Genomic DNA, 22,323 nt, shown 5'->3' on the forward strand with positions numbered 1-22,323 from the left:
CTGCCGAATTTTGGCGAATTGAGTGTCTGCATCGGATGATGATGATTATGACGATATACAATTGCAAGTAATAAAAATGACTCGCCTAATTTCGACCCTTACCGAATTTCATTCCTGGATTATTACTACGTATTATCTAAATATGACACCAACAGAACAACATTGTAGAAGTAGAGGTCAGTGAAACAGGGGCTTATACGAGTTCTGCCCGGAATTCCTTGTCAAGTCACTAAGTTGGAAGTACCGTTCCAAGACCTTCATACACATCACACTCTGCGTAATATGATCGAGATAATATGAGATTTACTCTAACTCCAGGAGCTGAGCCCTTCTTGAAAAACCGCCAGCTGTGCAGCTACTCAAGAATTTCCCAACATCTGATGGAATCTGAAAGTTCACTGCCGTGTTCACAAGAGTATTCCACTGGTCCCTATCCTGAACCTGATGAAACGAGTCCATTTNTCCATTTCACCCCCCCCCCCCCGCCATCTCTATAAGATTTATCTTAATATTATACTCCCACTTCCGTCAAGGTCTTCCTAGTGGTATCTTTCCCGCCAAAATCCTATATGTATTCCTCTTATTCCCATGCGTGCTATATGCCTTGTCCATATCATCCTCCTTTACTTCATCATTCTAATTATACTTGGCGAAGAGTACAAGTTATGAAGCTCCTCCTATGCAGTTTTCAACAACCTCCTGTCATCTCATCTCTCTTTGATCCAAATATTCTCCTCAGCACTCTGTCCTCAAACACCCTCAGTCTACGTTCCTCCCTTAATGTCACAAACTAAGATTCACAAACATACAAAACCACATGTAAAATTAGAGTTCTGTATATATTAATGTTTACGTTTTTAGACTTCAGACGAAATGACAAAAGAGATTTATTAAAATTAAGCAGTTATCTCTTGAATCACTGCGTATCCTGTGTCTGCATTAATTCTGCCGTACGAACAATGTGCACTGTGGACAACACAACACAGCTGGTTTCCGTAGATAAACTCGCATATAAACAGAGAACGATACTGGTCTTCAATTTCCATTGCCGTGCGCGTCTCTTTCGTTTCCCAAGTTTAGAGCAGTCTATATAGACTGCGTTCGTCTGTCTCCCAGCTGGAATTAGTAATCGATTATCACGAAAGAGTTAACCCATCTCATCACATGTATTCAATGGCTCTTGAAATTAGATGGGAGAACTTTGTGAGGTCCGACTGCTTGTAAATTCAAAGCGTTGTACTGTGAACATCCGATAACTTTGAGTGAAAGTCCCAACCACTAACGCCATTATTTAAAGACACTGCATCAACCGCACTGGTTACTTATTACAATCATGTGCAGTGAACACTGAAATTTTTGTTTTTCCATATACTGTGTCTGGAAACATCAGGCACCGAACAAGGCAGATCTCTTCCCCAGGGACAAATACTTAAATGGGGACGGGGAAGAATAAGGACCAAACAATCAGTGGAATAATTCTGTGGTGCTACGGATGAGAGTTACGCCAGGAAGTGGTTATATGAGCAACTGCATTCCGAAACTCTCCTTACGAAAAAAAATTCGAGTGAAAACCGAGTTACTCATACTACTATTAAAGCGTAATACTTCACACCGAGTGACAATGGACTAAACTAAACACCGAATTTCGTACAGACTACAAACAACATCTCAAGTTAGTTTTCCTGGGAAGCGCTGTTTAATGGCTTTCCGTAACATCACAAAATTTATACCTAGAGAAACAAGCGAGAGTTTTCACAACAAATTCAGAAGTTTCGAATTACTGCCTACATGAGGATCGAAGACAGCCCCCATCCCCCGTTATGTAAGAACTTCTACCTTCAGTTGGTTCACTATACAACAGTATACTTCAATCCCTGCTCTCTGCAAGGTATGGCCTGATAAGGGGAAAACTGTCAGCTAAGCAGTACAGCACAGATCCTAGAAGCGAAATCGTGGGTAAAAGGTAAAGTTGTTCCTGTGAGGACAAAGCCAAAGACCTCATATAAAATTAAGGGGGGGGGATTCCAAAGAGAGAAAAGGTAATCTTATAAGCCTCCTTTTTATTTTTGCTTTTAAATAATGGAACTAGGCCAACAAGGTAATAGGTAATGGCCGTAAACAGGAATGGTGTTCTCTACGCGGTCCGAGCGAATGCCACGTTATGCAACAACAGAACTGTAGCCGTGAACACGGAAGTTGAGGGATCTACCGCCTTGGAAACAGTTACCCGATGACTGGTGAAGACACAGCAGACGGAGAGTACGTGCTGCAGTGAACACCAGTGTGTGTGAATTAGCGATAGGGCTATAGTTACTTGCAGTTACGCTCTGTGGCTTTTCAATAAATACAATTACCAACACAAACCCCGTCTATAGTTACAATCATACAATATGAATTCCTATTATTTTATATGAGAGAAAATAGATTCCCTGACCAATTCAAAATGGTTTGAATTCCATAAGTGGCTCCACTTTACTGAGAATTATGCTTGCTTTTACTTTGACATGAAACCATATAACAGCAAGAAGATTTCTATCTTCTGGGATATAACTCCGTGTAATCCGTTGAAAGTCAACCGACGTTTCAGAGGAACATGTCGCCTTCATCTTCAGGATCGAAGAATACGCCGAGCAGGAAACCAGCGTGAAGGCAGGTGGCATGGAGGGAAGACGTAACTATTCATAACTATCGCTGAGAACCTAAAATCCCACATACAATACAAAACCAAAGGACATTTCATTATCACTTAGAACTCCGTTAGAAATGGCTCGATGGCACGAATGTAAGAAAGAAACATTACTTCTCAAGAGAAACTCCTATAATATTGCAGTAAGTAGGCTGGTTTATCTATTTGGGTATCATTCCATGGGGGCGTAATTATGATTATCTGTTCATCTAGGGCAGGCATGTCCAACTTCAAACAGGTTGTGATCGATCTTTTAGTGTCAAAACTGCCAGTGACCCACTACCCCTTCCCATCGTCGTACTTCGCTTTAAGCAAAAATATTGGTAAAAATAACAGGACACATAATGTTTGTTGTAAAAGCAACATACATTGAAAGTACGGACTACTTTAACACGTATTTCCCCTTCAAAATCTGAATATAATCATATTACAAGTGAATTTACATGCTTTTCACGTATAGTTTCCTTACAGGCCTATGAGATCGACCAAAATCGTCTGCGATCGACGCGTTGGACATGCCTGATTTACGGTACTCGGAGACCTATTATAAATTCCTAACACACAAAAAAGTAGGCTCTACGTCCTAATGGATGAAACCGGACGCAGAGCTGTAACTTCAAAAACAGAGGGCAGAGACAAAGCACAAAAATAGTCTACTATCTGATGTCTTTCCTTAATGCTAGAAGGCTCTAGTAATGGATATGCAACTATCCTGTTTATATAACGACGGACAAGAAAGAGGATACAATCACTTGAGCCGTAAAGCATCCGCTACGTGATCGTTTCCAGACAATGGTATTGTAACGCGTGTCTGTTCACAATTGGTATAAGCCTAAGAACTGATTCCGTTGCTGTTTTCTCTCCGTAATTTATACTGAGTGTGGTCTTCTACAAGAAAAACGCCAGTTTAAAAACAAGAATACATGAGTAGCATCCAATTCTTTCACCAAAAGCGACCGCACGTCTCGGTCGAGTGGTTGGCACTCCTACTACGTATTCAGGGGGAATCGTTTTCATATCTCGGCATGGAAACCGGCTATTTATTGGTTTTCGTGGATTCCCTGTACCTCCGTGCAAGTGTGCGTACAGAGCTTGATATTATGTCACGGCAGCTTCTTTCCACATCCTTGCCAATAAATTAATTACTAACCATCCTACAGACAGTCTGAGAGCCTCCCGAAAACCCTTCGGCTTGTCGGGCAAAGAGGGACACAAGCTACTCGCGACATCTCGCGCTGTGCGCGTTCGGATACGTGACGTAGTCGACAGGTAACCCAATAAAACACATCCAAATCACAGCAAATATGCGAAACAGTCCCTGTTGTTATGCAAGCATTCCTTGCACCTCCGTAAAATGTTCACATTCGCGCACGGAAGCTCCTTCTCCGAAAGAAAGCAAACATTAAATGTGAAACCTTAAACTTTAAGCTCCGGTCTCGTCTGTAAGGCCTCTAGCGAATTCTTTGGGAAGAATGTTCAAGCCTGGCATAGATATCTCTTCAGGGGGCTCTAGGAGTTTTAATTCGGTTTTCTTCTGTCCAATAATGATCCTGTCTGTCTAAATTTATTTACAATTATATGAATAACTTATTTGGAAGAGTAATATCCTGAAATTTACGTCGGATTTTTTCCTTGTTTTTTGCATGGGTACTTTAAATGAATACTTGCTTCAATGCATAACTCTCACGTGATGTTTCGATACAAGTAGTAGCGCGACTGACAGAATGTTTAATACTGGGGGTTGGGATTACAGTCGATGGGAACATAACACAAAAGCTCGCTTCCCAGAAGCTGTTGAGAGATTTACTGAGGCGATACTGGAGAAGATCTATAATGAGTACAGGCTGTTGGCGTGTCGGCCACGCCACCACACTGAACGCTCGCGAGATGAAGCGAGTAATAATAAGCTGTGTGCATCAGCAACGTGCAGCAGGATTTCGGGAGGCTCGCACATGGCCTATCTGTAATATTCGACGTTACGTTTAAATACAATTTACTACGAACTCTCCAAAAGGACTCGACTTCCTAAGCTCGATAAATTTTGAGACATATTCTCTAGTTTGGTTGATGTAAGAATTTCTTACTGCCAAACATGTTCATTGCGGGGATACACGAATTGATAAAATCAGAAAGTCAGGATAATTCATGCAAAATTTCGCAACAAGCCCAACAAAGAGAATAAAAAATTTTTGCAGCCAGGAGAGACGTGATTGGCGAGACTAACTGCAGAAACTCTTACTTCAGGTATTCGATATTCCAGGTAAGATTCTGACCGAATACCTGTCGAAACATGTACACAAAATTACATAATATTTATATAAATATATTAGCATTAAAAAATTACACATTTATACCGGAGTTTGATGGAACCATGAACAGTAGAGCCTAGGTGGAAAACGTGAAGGCAAAAGTCCGCTGGGGGCAAGGGAGTAGATGAGAATAACATTAAAAACAATTTTAAGGATGGAGGACGTGAATACGTGGAAGGTATAGTGACGGGCTCTAATGAACATGGCATTAAACCATTAACAAAGAACAAATTCTTTAATAGCTGAGAGACTACCAGCTTCTCAAGGAGGATTATGCTTCACAAAATTAGAAATGATATAATTTTATCCAGTCCCGCTTACATCTCTCTTATAGTACGAGGATCAGTCTCTCACTCAACTATTCTGAATCCTGTTTTTCCTACTGATTCAGAAGTCGAACCAGGCCGTGTACTTTAGTGTTTACATGTGTAGAATGCAGTGCTCGTGATAAGGACAACAAGAACGATTTTATTCTGAAAGCTGGCAGGCATTTCATAGATTTCGCATACCTGAATTTTCAACTTCAAAGTTCGACATGGCATCAAAACACAGGGAGAAACAAATTATGCATCAACTTGTCTTGTATGTTGGAGGCAGTTGTGATTTCCATTCCATCATCACAATCGATTCCGCATGAAATGAGATTAGCAAATATGTCTACCATCCACAACCTGCCAACAACAACCCACAACTACCTCCCCTGCTATGTTGCACCGTCTTTTAACTTCATACGCCTTCAAACGAAAATCCCGATACAGGCAAGCGCATAAAGGTAAAAGTGGCGCTGTGTCTAAGCACGACGTCATGAAGACGTATAGGGGCATGGATGTAAAGATCTACACATTCTGTGCGCCGAAATTCCATGGCGGTGACTTGTGCCGGTTAGAAATCGGGCTGACGGGTGGTCTCAATCTTATGCTGAAGAAACCCGTCCTGCTTCTGCCGAGAATCGAAACCTGGTAACTTCAACTACAGGGTGTCTGGATGAAAGGTATCAAAAAAATATATCTCGGAAACTAATTGCGATGCATGTACCCGGTTTGTCATCGAAAGGAAAACTCTGAAAGACTTTTTTTTTATTCCCGCCTTACGCGCATGCGCCAGCTGGTGACCTTCGGCGAGCTCAATAACGATGATGACACCACAGACACAAGTTCAATGCGCGTTGTGGTTAGTAGAGACCCAATCTCTTACGGCTGTCCATGTTCGTTTTGGAACGCAATATGGACGTCAACCTCCTTATACGGAAAAGCATTCGGTTCACGGACAACAAACTGAGGACTACAGGTAGTCTGCTGCGTGTAAAATCTCCTGGAAAGACACGGACCTCTGAAGGAAAATGTCAATCGCATTAGAGAGGCATTCCTGCGAAGTCCGCGCAAATCAATTCGTGCTACTAGCTTGCAGTAACAAATTCCACGTTCAACAGTGCACGATGTGTTACACACAAAAGGCTCATCCTGAAAGCGTAGCGTACAAGCTTCAAATGATTCATGCACTAAAACCGAGTGACCAAGTAGCACGCACAACTCCGCTGTGGACAGGCTAGAAAGAATCGACGAGCACCCGATTTCCTCCGCCAAGTGTGCTTCTCGGAGGAAGCGACGTTCCTTGTCAATGGAGTTGTAAACAGGTACAACTGTAGGATTTGGGGCAGTCAAAATCCACATGTCACATGTGAGTTGGAGACAGGCAGTCCCATAGTGAACGTGTGGGCCGGCTTAATGCACAGGTTGTTTGGACCGTTTTTCTTTTTAGAAAAGACTGTGACCGGACGTTCGTACTTGGGACATGCTGGAGCTGTATGCGCTGCCTCAATTACCACATTTCTGCCACCATGTTATGAATTCCGTGGACAGAGATGGCTCGGGGACAGATCGGAAGATGTGGACCGATCTCTTGGCCTCCTAGGTCTCCAAATTTAACCCCAATGGATTTTTTCTTGTTGGATTATGTGAACAACACTGTCTTAACAGGTTAAGATCAACGAGCTTCAACACCTAAAAGCCCACATAAGGGACGCTGTGGCTACGGTAACACCAAACACATTTCAAGCAACGTGGAACGAGGTCGAATATCGTTTGGATATTTGTCGTGCCACCAAGGCAGCCCACAATGAAATTTATGAGAAAGTTATACAGAAAAAAACTTTGATAATTTCCCTTTGTAATGGTGTAACCCATAAATATGTATAATAAATGCTTTCTGAGATATCACTATTTCATTTTCGATACCTTTCATCCGGACAACCTGTATAGCAAGTCAGCTGCCCCAGCTCATTCCACATGTTTCTTCGGTTATTTAGATTACAATTATGATTCATTTGGATTTGGTTCAGTTTAAGTTTCACTGTATATGCAAATTACAATCACTTCATTTCTGCACTTCAACTTTTTTACAGAATTTACAAAAGAAGGCTAAATACTTTAAAATGTTGCTAAGGGGTGTACAGAACATACAAAACGACGAAACATGTTAAGTGTGCGCGACGACGTGAAGTTCACTTACCAAGAACACAAAGCTCAGCAGTCATGAGCAGATGACGTCCATACAATTTCCAACGTGTCACTGCAGTGTGCGCAGTGACATTTGGAAGATGTACTAGGTTGAAACAGCAGGCGGTTCTATGCACGCGAAAACCGCAATTTCGCGTCAAGCATATGCGGGCTTGCAGACATACAATTACATGTCTGTCACTCTACAATACCCTGATTCATATCCACAATATCAATTTCAAAAGAAATTACCACTTCTGACAGTTCTATATTCCAAACGACCGCCATTTGTTCCTTTCATTTCAAATGACAGCTATTTTCCTTCACGCTGACGAGACCCTTCCTGTTACAGCTACATGGGTGATGTCACTTAAGAATTAATTTACCTTTTTATGACTTCATTATACGAACAGCAAAATAAACTGCACAATGAGACGGTCAATCTGTGCGTCAGCATGGCTCGCCTCCGAAACTAGTAAGTGGTTGACAATATTAATGCATGTCTATACACCGAAAGTTGCTAGTGTAAGTAACTTTCGATTCAAATTGATCCAGTATAAACAAACTTTACATTAAGCTCGAACACAACGTCTCCTCGTACAAGGACTTGTCACATAACACGGGCCTGTAGTTTCATTCGGATCTGGAACTTTCATTTGAAACATTTCCGACATGCCGAATATTTACCGAAGTACGAGGACAATTAGAGTGTAACATCAGAAGCGTGACTACCTTCACACAAATACACACGTGCCTAGAATAAAAGAACAACAAAGCCACCAAGGTAAGCAAAACTGTTAGGAATCCATATTTGCACTCTTGTTTTTATAGGCCCAATGGAAAGCCACCAAGGTAGGCAAAACTCTTAGGAACTCATATCTGCGCTCTTGTTTTTTATAGGCCCAATGGAACTCCCTATCATTAACTATCCTTCTTCCGTAATATCCGTGGTGGCTCAGTTGGTTAGATTTTTTGTTATTGGCATACACACTATAAGCCCCTCCCCCAAATTTGATATATCACACCCCTAAGGTACGCCGCACACCGGCATGATGTCTGCGACATGACGCAAAGAAATGCGCACAGTTGAAACGAATGAGATTATGTAAACCGGCGCACACCGGCCTGAGTCATGATGTCAGCATATCCCACTTTTAATACCACAGCAAAAGCTACTCTGAAAGAAACAATTCGACCACAAGGAGCCTGAAGCACCTGGTTCCGGAATTGGCAGCACGGATTCGATTTCCCCGAGAGAAAGAAACCTTTAATTTCCCTTCCATTCATTGGGAACGGCTTACTCTGGCTCCAACCCAATCGCCTGATTAGAAACGCGGGTAAACGTGAAAATCACGCACATTTCGTCACAACATCCAAGAATACGGGCAACATACCCCACGGTCCCTACACACCCCTGTGTGTTTAGGCACACCAGTTTATTAACTTTTCCTCCTACCTGTATTCTGACTGTTTGAATTCCACTTATGTATTCCTGCATGTAATTATCACACCCCCGCACCTCCTTGACAATCAAGAAATAAGCCAAAGAGAAACGGACAGATGAAGCAGATGTAATGGTTTGAAAGGGACACAAAATGTGCGAAAATCTCTAAGTGGACCACAATAAAACACCATGGAGCCCCGTTTCTCAAACAGGCAGTGAGAATTCGCAGAAATTTCATGAGCTTTCATCACGTCATCTACAGATACAAACATAGACTCGGTTATAACGACATGCAGTAACATCATCAATTCGTGGCGATTTAACAAAAATGCACAAAATACGATTTGCATTCCGATTATTTCGGCGGACCCAATGATCACCTGACTTCATTCTCTGAATATCCGAGACAACCGTTGACTTATTTGGCGGAAGCTTCCCACTGTGACGCATATACACACAAATACACGAGCAGCTTTCCTTTTTCCCTTTTCTCTTCTTTTCATACCGCGCGCTCAATAGTTAACACCCACACATCGCTCCCGTGTTCTTGCCAACCTGCACGCAAATCAAGGCTACTGGAGCGAAGGGCGAAGACGGCGTACCTCTTCTAGCACCCGACATACACCTCACACAACGTATCTGTCGCATATCTGTCGTTACACAATCACAGCTTTTAATCCTATATTTATTTTAATACCAGTGATGACGGCGGGTATCCAAGGCAAGGCCTTCTGAACAACAGGCTGGCAAGCCTACACTATCCACCGAAGAGAAGGGCTAGGCATGATTGTTGCTATAACTCGACTAATAACGCTCAAAAGTCAATAACCTTACAGTACAAAAGAAAATCGGTGCAAAGGCACTGCACGTGCTTTCTCATATCCAACTGACTCTGTTACCTTAGAAACGTAATCGAGTGTTCCTCTACAGACAACTGTCGGTCACTGTGTACAGAACAAGAATGAAATACGTCTAACCGGTAAAGCAGACTTCGACAAATTCAAAGTTTCGCCTTTGGGCCATAATGTGCTTACTGGAATTTTCCTGAACATGCCTCCCATGCAGTTCTATTTTGGGAGATGATCTCCATAAATTCGTACAATGTAATCATAATCGCGCTTACGAAGTGCACATATATACATACATTCATACGTGTTCAGACATAGAGATTAAAAAGTAAAGCTATCCATATAATAGGCCGTGAAGGGCCATATGGTTGCCGTACGTCGAGGTTCCCACATTTTCTCTATACAATCGTCTCACAGATGGAGGTAAAGTTGTCAGCCTTAAGCGCCGGCCGCCCTTTATCCCCTAGGAAGAGTCCTGGTACTCATTTCTGTTAGAGGCTGAGTCGACCCTAGGGCCACAGCGCGGCCAGTAGGATTTGGTCAACTGAGAAATCCAATGTCATCATCGGGAATCGAACCAGCGACATTCCGGCTTGTAGCATTTTGCCTCAACCAACTACGCTATCGTGTGCCCCACAGGCATAGAGATGGTACTCCAAAAACAACTTTTTCGTATTCCTGTGGTGCTGAAAACGTTTAAACCCGCCAAAATCCCCAATACCGATTTCAATACTTTCTCACATAAGAAGGTACAAATGACAATAAATCTATAAATACGTCGTTACACGGATTATCACTTTTCACTGCCTATTTCTGCCCCAGTGATCTAATTAACGGAGTAATCAAAAGTCCCGCTTCGGCCCCAAACAAAACCAAATGACAGTATAACGACAACTAATCACAAGAAGATAGAAGCAGAGCCAACTTCGAAACGCCAAGTACACCAAATATATCTCAATGCTGGCGCAATACTGGCATAACAGCACTTAACGTTACAGCCCAGGATATTCTTAAACCACCTTCTTATTGGGTACTATATTAATTCCACTTACGAACAAACTTCGGATATAAAGTTTTTTGGGAATTTTAATAACAAATATATATCCCATATTCAACTACGGCTCAGTCAGTATAGCGACTAGGCTACCGGATGGACTGCTGGGGAATTAATGCTCGAGTCTCAGGAGGGGCGTTCTAACTGGATGAGGCCCATCCAGCTTCCTATCCAATGGGTGTCAGGGGCTCCTTCCCCGGTGGTAAAATAGCCAGGGCGTGAAGCTGACTACTCACAACCATCTAATGCAGAGATTATGAATGTGTGATGCTTAACGAATAACAAAGACCTTACTTTTGTTCTTACACGAAATACAACCAACCTAATACCAAATTTGCGAATATTCTGTAATCGGTTATTAGCGAATTCTTCCTACCGATTATCCCCTCTTTATCTAACGACACTGTAACAACTTCAGAAGTTATTAGCAGTTGATGTAAAAGTAAAAAAAAAAAAGTACAGCTATCCCTGTAACATGCCGTGGAGGCCCATAGGTTTGTGAGATGTTGAGGCTCCCACATTTTCTAGACAATCGGCTTACAGATGGCGGTAAGGTTGTCAGCCTTATGCGCCGGCCGCCCTTTACCCCCAGGAATATTCCTGGTACTCATTTCTGTTAGAGGCTGAGTCGACGCCAAGGCCATAGTGCGGCTGGAAGGATTAGGCAAAATGAAAAAATCCACCACATCGGGATTCGATCCCGCGACCTTCCGGCTTGTAGCACAGTGCCTCAACCAACTTACACTGCCGCGTCCCCCTTAGGAGTTGATGTCACATCGAATTTCAAATTCCCGTACCAAGTAATTCCACTTTCACAAGTTCACACAGATAACATAATGGCACAATTAGCACACAAGACTAAGATATAGAGTCAAGAATGCCGGTTCCACAATGAGTCACTCTTTTGCTTGATACCGTGATTCCCACTCTATAAATCTGACACGAAAAATCACAATGCGCAAAGTCCCATAAGAAAACAACACGAATTTTACCCCTCAAGTGATCCCTCCACTCCCTCTGCATGGCCAGATCACCTGGCACATGACCCTGCAGATAGAACTAACTATATGATGTTTCGCAAATCACCCAGCTTCTGAAAATAAAGGATTACTCGTGTAGGCCTAAATCTGAACTATGTATGTGCAACAGACTTCAAAGAACACCATTTGTATAAAACATACTGAGTACCATCAGTATAATCAATTTTGCACATCTGCTTACACGATACTCGAATAAATAATTACAAATTTGAAATATCTGTATACCCCAAGAGGTTCGCGAATCGCAGTTTAGTGATCACTGTTTTAACGAGAACGACAAATTACTGTATGAAACTTCACCCACCTCTTATGAAAAAATGGCTGAAACTACTGAACGATACTATCGTCTTCGCAGTAGGTGGCGGAAGTTGCTGTAAACGTGAGGTTTCGAAACACTGGGGAGGGGCAGAAATCACCATACCCGATGAAAACGTTTCACAGAACAACCTACACCTTCACTGGCAACAGCAGGCAAGTAGCGACTGTACCACGTTCCATCCTGTATTACGGAAGGCAGCGATGCACGACAAAGAGTCAAATCAACGACCGGCAAGAAAACTGAACGCGTTGTTCCCACACCATGGAACTATCTGTAACAAACTGTGGCCCGCAAGCATGATTCAACGCCCTAGTTGTATCATGACAGCCATACAGAAATCATCACATAAACTTGCATTGTGCAATCTAAGAAACATATATCTAAAATAATGGCACAACTCAAAAGAAATAATGTATGGGGCAGATGTTCAAAGTTCTGTTCTCTATATACAGGATTAGTCAAAACCCAGTAGAGATTCTAACCAAGCAACTCCCGGCTATGAGTCCTTACCGTTACCGCTACGCCAGTGTGCCTGAGTTTTTCAATGTTGGTGTAAGCGGTAACGGTAACAATAAAATGTCTGTATAATGACAATCACCTGAAGACAGGCGCAAAGCGAACACCCGAAACACCAAATACTTTAAATGTATTGCATGACTCTCAGTGGTGTACGAATATTAGTAACAAGTCCAGTCATTTGTCATTTAGAACGGTCTGAAGGAAGGAGATGCTAAACTGCCACTACTTTTCAACGCTGCTGTAGAATACCACATTATGAAAGTGAAGGAAGTCGCGATGAGCAGAAACCAAACAGGACACACCTACTTCCGGCCTATGCTGATAATGCTAATTTATTGGGTTAAAATGCAAACACTATAATCTGATCTTGGCCAAGAGACCGAGAACCACAAAGAAACACCCAAAGCCTCTATTGGACACTAGTAAGAAGGCTGGTCAGGAAGGAAACGCAGGGAAAACAATAAGTCTGTACGTTCACGTCTCGACATAAGAATGTAAAACAAAATCAGATACATAACAAATCCTTAGAGATTGTGGTAAAGGCTTTAATATTTCGGCGCGACAGTAACAAGTAACTGCATCAACGATGTAATTAAGAGCACATTAATTTCCTGGAAAAGTAAACTAAAGCTATCCCTGTAACAGGCCGTGGAGGCCCATAGGGTTCTGAGATGTTGAGGTTCTCACAGTTTCTAAACAATCGGCTCATAGATGGCGGCAAGGTTGCCAGCCTTACGCGCCGGCTGCCTTTTACCCCCAAGAATATTCCTTGTACTCATTTCTGTTAGAGGCTGAGTCGACCCCAGGGCCATAGTGCGGCTGGATGCATTAGGACAACTGGACAAAAATCCAATTACCGCATCGGGACTTGAACCCGCGACCTTCAGGCTTGTAGCATAGTGCCTCAACCAACTACGCTACCGCGTGCCCCCAAATTCCTGGAATACCTGCTAATTCGGTATGCGCCAAATATGCAGTACTGAAACTCGCGCATCTCGAACGCGCATGTGCGTTTGTCGACGGGGCATAGCTCCAGCCGCATGTGTTCCCAGTAGTGAAAAGGAAGTTGTATTGTGCAGTTGTTGGAAATGGGTCCCTCGACGGAGGAAAAAGTATTCATAGTCGAGTATTATTTCTGCTCATACGGAAGTCGTGGATTTCCGTACCGGATACAGGTTGGACAGCGCTTGACAGAGTCAGATATGCGACCCAGGATGGTGTATTGTGGAACATTTTTGGCCATGGTGTACGAGGATCCAGATTTCTTGAGGAATGTGTGGTTCTCCGATGAAAGTCACATTCACTTGGACGGCTACATCAATCGCCAGACAGCTCTATTCCAAATCCTTTCCAATTATGCATTCACAACAGTCCGCAACAACAAACCAACGTAGTTGAAAAATCGCTTTAAACTGCCCAAGAATACTTGACAGTAACATATTCGACATGCGGTAGGGCTCCTTGAAGGAGGAAGAGCCCATCAAAAACACGCCAGAGAGAGAGAGAGAAAAGCACTGAAAATCGACAGCTTCCAAGCCCAGAGTGGGATATACTCGTGAAACCCGGATGCACGTTTTAAGAAGTGAGCCACTGGTACTAGCTCGCGAAGTCTCCAAATTGCAAACTATTACCTCCGTTTCACTCCGAATGAACTGTAAACACCATTGCACTGAGATCATAAACATTGTTTTGGTGGAGTGATTAACTTATCCATTCGTAGGTCTTGCCTTTCATGGTCAAAAACAGAAAAGCAGAACTGAGAGGCAGTGATAGTGGGGTGTGGACATATACAGCCACAGTCACAACCAAAAATACATACTCACACATTACGTTGCAGGACTTAGGAAACAAACACAACCAATATTACGCTTCCTTCTGGAAACACGCTCACTATATTCTTGAACACGTCACCCGTTTATCCAGGAAGTTTAAAAATCATTATGACGTATACCAATTATAAACTGAAAACTTGCTCCAACTGTGGGTTCATTCTAAGCCAGAGTTTATGACTGCAGCTGATGAACTAGCAGTAACATCAAATGCGAAAAACAGGTTCGAAGCTTGAGAGGGAAAACAGCTGCACACTGACTTACACGTAATGTTTCTGTTACTTCTGGTGGTGACAAAGCCACAACATACTACAGCAAAGAGTGTACGGAGATACTCGTAGACAGGCCGCGTACCAGTGGCGGAATTAGAGTCTTCCATGCCAAGTTTTTAGCAAAACAAGCGTTCCTTTCAAGTACAATTCCCTAGTCATGCAGACCTATAATTCATGTTGTAGAAAAGCTACAAATAGCCTTAGTTAGTTAGTTATTTAGAGAGGGTGGGTTTCCCCATGCACCGCGACCAGTTTGATCTATTGTGCTTCCCTCTATGATATTCTACCAGTCTCTTTACCCTACCGATAAATGGTGCGTACCATCAGTATCGCCGGGCAAGCGAGTTCGGCCGCTTGCTTAGCGGTGTCTATAATGCTTCCCCCATCTATCAGAGGCCTTAGAGGCTATTGTTGGGCGGGAAACGTCCTGGAATTTGGCTCAGTGATCCCCTTTGGGGATATGAGGTTCTTTTACGTGCAGTAAAGTTACGACACGGGACACACAGCTTAAAGTCCCTCCCGAAGGACTTGTTCCCTGAATTTTTCCGCCCTTAAAAATTCGACGACCTCCGCCGGGTATTTGAACCCGCGTACCACGAGTCATGAGGTGGGAACGTTACCTCTAGACTACGGAGGCCGCTTTACAAATAGCCTTAGAATGGCATAGAAAGGTTTCAGTTTTCTTCGTAATTAAATCTGAAATTAATGACGAGATTTCTTAGTATTTAAAGGTGTTCTTTACGCAATGTATAAAACAGCGAACTTATGTGGATGCATACCCGCCCATTGTGTTGGCGTGTTCCGACTATAAAAAGCAAACTGCTACGTTTTTAACAGCATAACTCTTTTCCCCAAGTTGTGGGATGAATATCATGCTGGCTTAGACCGGTCTGTTAGAACCTCCAATTTGAATACGTCTATTTGAATTTCACTGACATTACATTATTATTATTATTATTATTATTATTATTATTATCATTATATCTCAACAGCCCTTTCGTTGGCCTTAGCCGCTTTTTCAGTTTCGTGATCGTATACGTGGACGGGGGATCAGCCGGTCGCAAGGCCTCTACCTACATACAGGACAACACAAGGTAAAGTTATCCCTTTTCTCAACGAATTAAGCACTACACCATGAAGGCATATCGGGGAGTGGATGTATAGTTAGTTATTTTCTTGACCTCGGCACTAGCTGGAGGTGTGGTCAGCTTCACTCCCCGGCCGCTTTACCCCCAGGGAAAGTGCCTCCCATTGAATAGGAGGTTGGGTGGACCCCAGAGCCGGTCTGGACGATGTGGAAAAGAGAAAATTCTTGGCCCTACCGGCCCCGTAGCCAGTCACTATACCGACTGCGCTATCCCGGCTGAGACAAAATCACATATTTACAAGTAATTAAAAAATAGCATTTCTGCAGGCACTTACTCAGGAATGTTTTCATACAGAACACAAACACAAAATAAACGCACACAATATAGACATACATGTTTTGAGCGGGATTCGAACCCAAGATCCCAGGGTTCAAGTGAGCGAATACAGTTCATTCCTTAGACCGCGCGGTCACTGTGACCGGCGAATTACACTGAGAGGCACCACAAAGTTCTTTATACCAAAGAGAAGTCCTATTCTTATCTACTACATTTTATCTCTTCTGTGGTCTAGTGGTCAGAGTTCCTGGCTACAGATCCAAAGGTTCCGGGTTCGATTCTCGGCGCTACCAGATTTTCTGAGAAGTAGTGGGTCCGGAACGGGGTCCACTCAGCCTTGTGAGAATAACTGAGCAGCTATTTCAAGGAAATAGTGGCTCCGGTCTAGAAAACCGAAATTAACGGCCGTGGGGATCCGCTGCGCTGACCACGCGATACCCTCTATCCACTAAAGTTGGCATCAACTTCGTCGACAAGCGGCGGTCGCGCCATAGCAAAAGCGGTTAATCGCTGGCTTCCCACCGCGGCGGCCCAGGTTCGATCTCGGGTCTGGTCAAGTGGGATCTGTCGTGGACAAAGTGGCGCTGGGGCAGGTTTTCTCCGAGTACTTCGGTTTCCCCTGCCAATCTTCATTCCACCAAATTCTCCATCATAATCACCCGGGGCAGGTACAATAGGTCAATCAGTGGCCGCCGTGCCGAGTGGACCCAACTGGACTCCACCCCCCACTGAGCGAATTAAAAAGAAGAAAAAAAACGTAGTCATAATAATCTCTAAGCTGTTGTTACAAGGTAGTGGTGCAACGGGATGGTCATGAACTTACTGTGTTAAAGCACAATGTCATGAAGGTGAAAGTAAACTCAACACATTAATATCGACACTCGATGTCACTAGACATGATCTCGTTCCGAGGACATTATCGTGTAGAAGAAAAGCTCTCGATACCTATTAGACAGGAGCACGCGGTAGCGGAGTTGGTTGAGGGACTATGCTACAAGCCGAAAGGTGGCGGGATCGATAAGGTAGGAAACTTCTTAAGCATAAATCTTCGGTTCCCGCTGTTTAAAAACATAAACTGGCATCCCATCACGGTAAACCACCTCATCTCTATGGACTTACGGTACAGAAACCAGATATCCCCTTACGCCAACAGTAAGCTCCACTGGCTCTCCTGCTATGCACGTGCGGAGTTTCTTCTTAAGATTCTGAGGCCATACTTGCATATTGTCAAGAACGAGATTAACATTCAAAATGGAGACTCCCTGGTACCTTTTAACACAGTGTCTGTTTAGCAATGTACAGATGGCAGAAGTCATACAAGTTAGCAACAACAGAGTTAGTGTGGAACCTGTTTTCCCAGACCGCTCACCTTTAGGTCGAAGAAGTTGTGGGATTATCAGATACATAAATTACGTTTGAAGATAAATTCTATTAGCAAGTGGGCAGTGGGCAACCGATCATCTCCGGTGGTCAGCAATACTCAAGAAAAAGTTTAAGGAACAAGCACAGGATACAGCGATCACAAATCTGCTACATGGAAAAGATATGTTGACGATACTTCTTTGTCATTTCGACACAGAAACTAGCAACATTACAACAACTTCCTAGCCGTCTCAATACACTCAGACCTACCATACAATTCATTATGGAAGCAGAAAAAATACTACTCTTCCTATCTTGGACGACTTGGTCATGAAGTGGGGCCCTAATTTATCGCCCCAGAAATGCACAGAAAACCTACGCATACAGAACTTCTTCTTACATTTCAAGTCTGACAATTCTATCCACAGTTAACAGAAGAAGAAAGACTCTATGACTGCTTTCAGAAAGACTCAGCTACTGCCAGTACTTCACGTATGCAGGCTTTGTCTGATGTCTCCGGGAACAGAATTGTCAGCACGTTCACCTGATCTTGATCCTTCTCATTTTTTCTTATAGGGTTGTCTGCAGCACAAAGTTTACAACAGGAACTCCGATCGGAAGAACCATAAGCAAATATTTGTAACGAATTTGCAAATATTCCTGCAAAACAGCTTCAAATGGTAAATCAGAACTTCTGCGGATGCCAGGAATATTTTGGTGTAGGGGGACAGCATTTCAACATCTCCTGAGATCTATGAATTGTAACTACTTCATTCCGAAAGTTACTGGCCAACAGGCATATCGATTCACCGGCAAGATTCATATGCTCCTTTCTGTCGGCGGTACACAGATCGCCGTAGAGCGCAGAGCCGTGAACCGGTCAACAAGAACCTCCCTGTACAATCTGACATGCATATGAAGAAGGTCACAAAATATGTTGGGAAAAAAAAGCTACAGGCTGAACCTAACACCATCTACAGGAAGTACAAGAACCAGCCCACATGGCTCTGATAGCTGAGCATATCAGTCAGCACAGCCTGAATCTCTCTCCTCTCTCTCCTGCCATCATTCATGACGTAGCAAGTTACAGCTTCGGCCAAATTAGGACTATATGTGACCACACGATGAGTTTATGTTATTAAGTGGGTATTGTTACTTAGTAATTATCGGTACTGGCTTATCTGTTTTAAGACTCTTATTTGTATGTAGGACGTTTCATTCCCTTGAATTTTAATCCTCTTGTGCTTACTGGGTTTATTTTTACTTTACAGTTCTTATCAAAGCTGCTAAAGGCCGAGGGAGTACGTCAAAAAATTATTAATATTATATAATGCCTATACTAGGTTCTGATATTTTTTACTCTGACCGAAATATTATGCATGCCCATATGTGCAAGGTGCCGTGTACGTGCCAATTCTAATGACGGTGCATAACACATGGGACTACTGATGTTTTTACTTTGTCCACTGTCTGGTATTATAATGACGTTAATTTTCGAAAACTGGATGTTTCATTCCTCAGGTGAGAAAGGTGGGAGGCACCTACTCTGTTAAGACCATTCGACAGAGCCACTTTCAATCACTGGCACCCAAAATATGCAGAACTACATTTATACACGAACTCAGGACCAGGATTTGTCAACGAGAGAATAGGAAAGTTTGCAATAAAACTTGTGGAAATGAATGTGACGACCTAAAATTAGGGCCGAAAAGAACCAAACCAACAACCAAATCGAGGTGCGCCAAAGCAGAAGAAAATCTAATTTTCTTGCTACGTAATACCCACATACGCCAGCGCCATTTAAGAAACAAAAATCGAACCCCGAAACGAAATCATAAATGAAATGAAGAGAAACTTGTGCACAAGGTCTCTATAAAATAATATGTCCTGGAACGTCTAATTCTCAAGATACAAGCTACCGTCCAATGGGGTAGCGTTACTTCTAATGACGAAACGTAACGCGCTGTTCGGTGTACTCACGACACACAATTCATAGCTGGTGTCAGTTGTAATCATCATGGAATACTCACACGATGAATACTGAGACATGCTCTTAACCATCGGTTCCTGCAATAGTAGAGCTGGTACTGCTTGCTACACAGGAATACGCGCTACCTTATCCTGGTCGTTACCCAAACGATGTGTTTCGACGACTGGAGCAGCATCTCCGTGAGACAGAAAGTGTAACACCTATGGCACCCGTGAATGCAGGTCGCTCACGGACTCCAGGCCCCCGTCCAGTGAAGATGCCATAATTGCTGGTGATGAACGACAGCCGTGGAACTCACGCAATATCGCGTAAGAACTGGGACTATCCCAAGAGAGCGCACTCAAAAGTAGTTCATACACACCAGACGATCGTCCTCTAGGTGTGAGGGAGAGGATGCGGTTTCAGCATGACTACGCTCTAACGCACTATGGGGAAGTCGTCCGATAATGCCTGAACGTGGACAGGACGTCGTGGGTTCATTTCACTGTCTCCTCGGTCGCCGGACCCAACTCCGATGGATTTTCTCCTATTGGAACACCTGAAGGGGCACGTTTATGCAGTCCCTCTAATGACTAACGGATATTTCATGGCAGGACTTTAAGCATCTGTAAGAACGGTCGATGCGAACACGTTAAGGTCTATTCGATAGAATGTCATGAGGAGCGCTGCTTTCTTCCTTCAAACGGACGGAGGCAGCTTCGAACACCTACTGTAACTATGAGGCGCATAGACGTGATCATCTGATACCTTGCGCAATTTGATGGTGACGTGTTATCTTGAAAACTAAACGCCACAGGGCATATGTTGCACATTTTCGACGTGTTTCTTTTTTACAAGGAATCACACTACGGCGAGCTTGTGAGAGAATATCTTTTCACCCTACATATAGGCATGACGAGTCTGTCAGGTAAATACTGACCTCCCTCATTCTTTCTTACAGAACAGCTGTCTCAATACCTGCGAGCTCACAGGAACGTGTCCCTCGCCAATGGGGAGGCTTTATTGTACTGCAGTACAGTACACGTTTTCACATCCTCTTATTTCTTCTTTTTGAGCACATATGATTCACCTTAACATTCAACTACTGCAAATTCAAACCTACTGTTGCAAAAATAGCATTAAATACCACAATGTATAGTCAAATTTTGTATCACTGTACTTGGTTAAATATTCGCCAACATGAATATTGCTTTGCTCAAAAGCAATCGATGCTTATTATAGTTCTTATTTTACGTCACGGACAAACATTCAGCAGTTAGTTTCTTATACAGAGCGAGCACAAGCTTCACAACTTCGGAAATGTGTTATAAAACAATCAAGCAAGATAATATGTCGAACTTTCACACATAAGATTACAACTGTCAAACTTTTGAATCAAAGCGTGCAGCACATGGAGTTGCAATGATTTGCTGTAAAGAAAATGCCACACCCTCTGAAAAAGAAAAAAAAAATAATGCAGTTTAATAAATTCAAATGTGTGAAACGAACGAAACATTATAGGGCGGAATTTTGGGGTGAACCCATCTTCTAACTTACCCATTTATGCATTTTATAGACAGTCATGTAAAACATCTGTTTGTGTAGAGAGAAGTACGGCTGGAACTGAAACACCAACCTAATGTGTACAGTTATCAACAGTACACATATCGAACACCTCTACATGCTGAAATAAACGTCGTCGGCTGTAATTTTATGTCTAAATGCTCGGATCTTCAGTCTTGCCCGACTGCTTTGAAATAAATTTCCGAAATATATACATAATTTTTGTTCATCCTGCACATCAAATATATCAAATTCGACGAGTTTCGTTATGAAGTTGGGGCTGTACTCGACCGACAAGAACCAAATGAATTTCAGCTAATAACTTTTAGTATGGAACGTCATTAACAAATTTAACTGAAATCCGTCTTATGTATGTTCAGTTCGTGCAAACAAAGGGCAAAACTTATGATACAGAGGGCGGAGTTTAGAAAACAAGGTAATGTTCCCATCCCATACTCTCTCAACTTCTAGGATCTGTTCATATTCCTGCACAGTACACATCACGGATTTTAAAATCCGCCACTTAGTTCAGCTGCTTCTGTTGGAGGAGGAGGGGTCAGTGGTGGGAAGCATGACGCAAACATGAGTCAACAACAGAAGAGAGACCACACTGGCTGGAAACCAAAACCAACGCAAACTGTAACTGGTTTCATACTGCAGCCATTTTGATCACAGACATTCGTCTTTCCGAACTTACAAAGCACATATATTCGCAATTCTCAAAACCTATTTTGAATGTTCTAATTTAATGATTTAAATAAAACTGTATGAGCCGTATTAAACTCGGTGAGCAGAATACGTGAACATGACTGGGAAGCAAGGACTGATTCCTGGGCCAGTGTTCCGCAACCGGTGTGCCGTCACAAGGTGAAAGGTGTGACGCGAACTTTTACCTATTATAAGAAATTAATTGTCGAATTTTATTCGTTTTATTTTATCCCAGTTACCGTGTTTCATATGCTTGTATTTTATTCTCAGCCACTGCGCTGATTAAATAAGATGAGGCTTGTTTACTCTTTATTACATGCTGTGATTTTTTATGTACAGTAATGTTGTATTCTACGAAATTAAATGTAAATTATTTACTCACAGTTGCTGTTATATCATAGTTTTCATTATTGATTTATTTTTTTTTTTCTCCTATCTACGTTACTTCTTTTGTTTGCTGCATGCTCTGTGTACATGCTTTT

At 42.7% G+C, this 22,323-nt stretch overlaps 1 protein-coding gene across 6 annotated transcripts in view; it reads right to left on the reverse strand.

The window, feature by feature from the left end:
* The window catches only part of LOC111871390 (kinesin light chain), a 223,677-nt gene that overhangs the window by 189,222 nt on the left and 12,132 nt on the right, over positions 1 to 22,323 (reverse strand). The window contains exon 1 of one of the 6 annotated variants that reach the window (XM_023864477.2): positions 14,538 to 14,724. The exons of the other annotated variants lie outside the window; for them this stretch is intronic. The gene's annotated coding sequence lies outside the window, so the exon portion shown is untranslated. Of the gene's footprint in view, positions 1 to 14,537; positions 14,725 to 22,323 lie in introns of those variants that run through there. 6 annotated transcript variants of the gene reach the window in all.

This window comes from Cryptotermes secundus, unplaced genomic scaffold (assembly GCF_002891405.2).
Source record: "Cryptotermes secundus unplaced genomic scaffold, Csec_1.0 scaffold194, whole genome shotgun sequence".
Lineage (NCBI taxonomy): Eukaryota > Metazoa > Arthropoda > Insecta > Blattodea > Kalotermitidae > Cryptotermes > Cryptotermes secundus.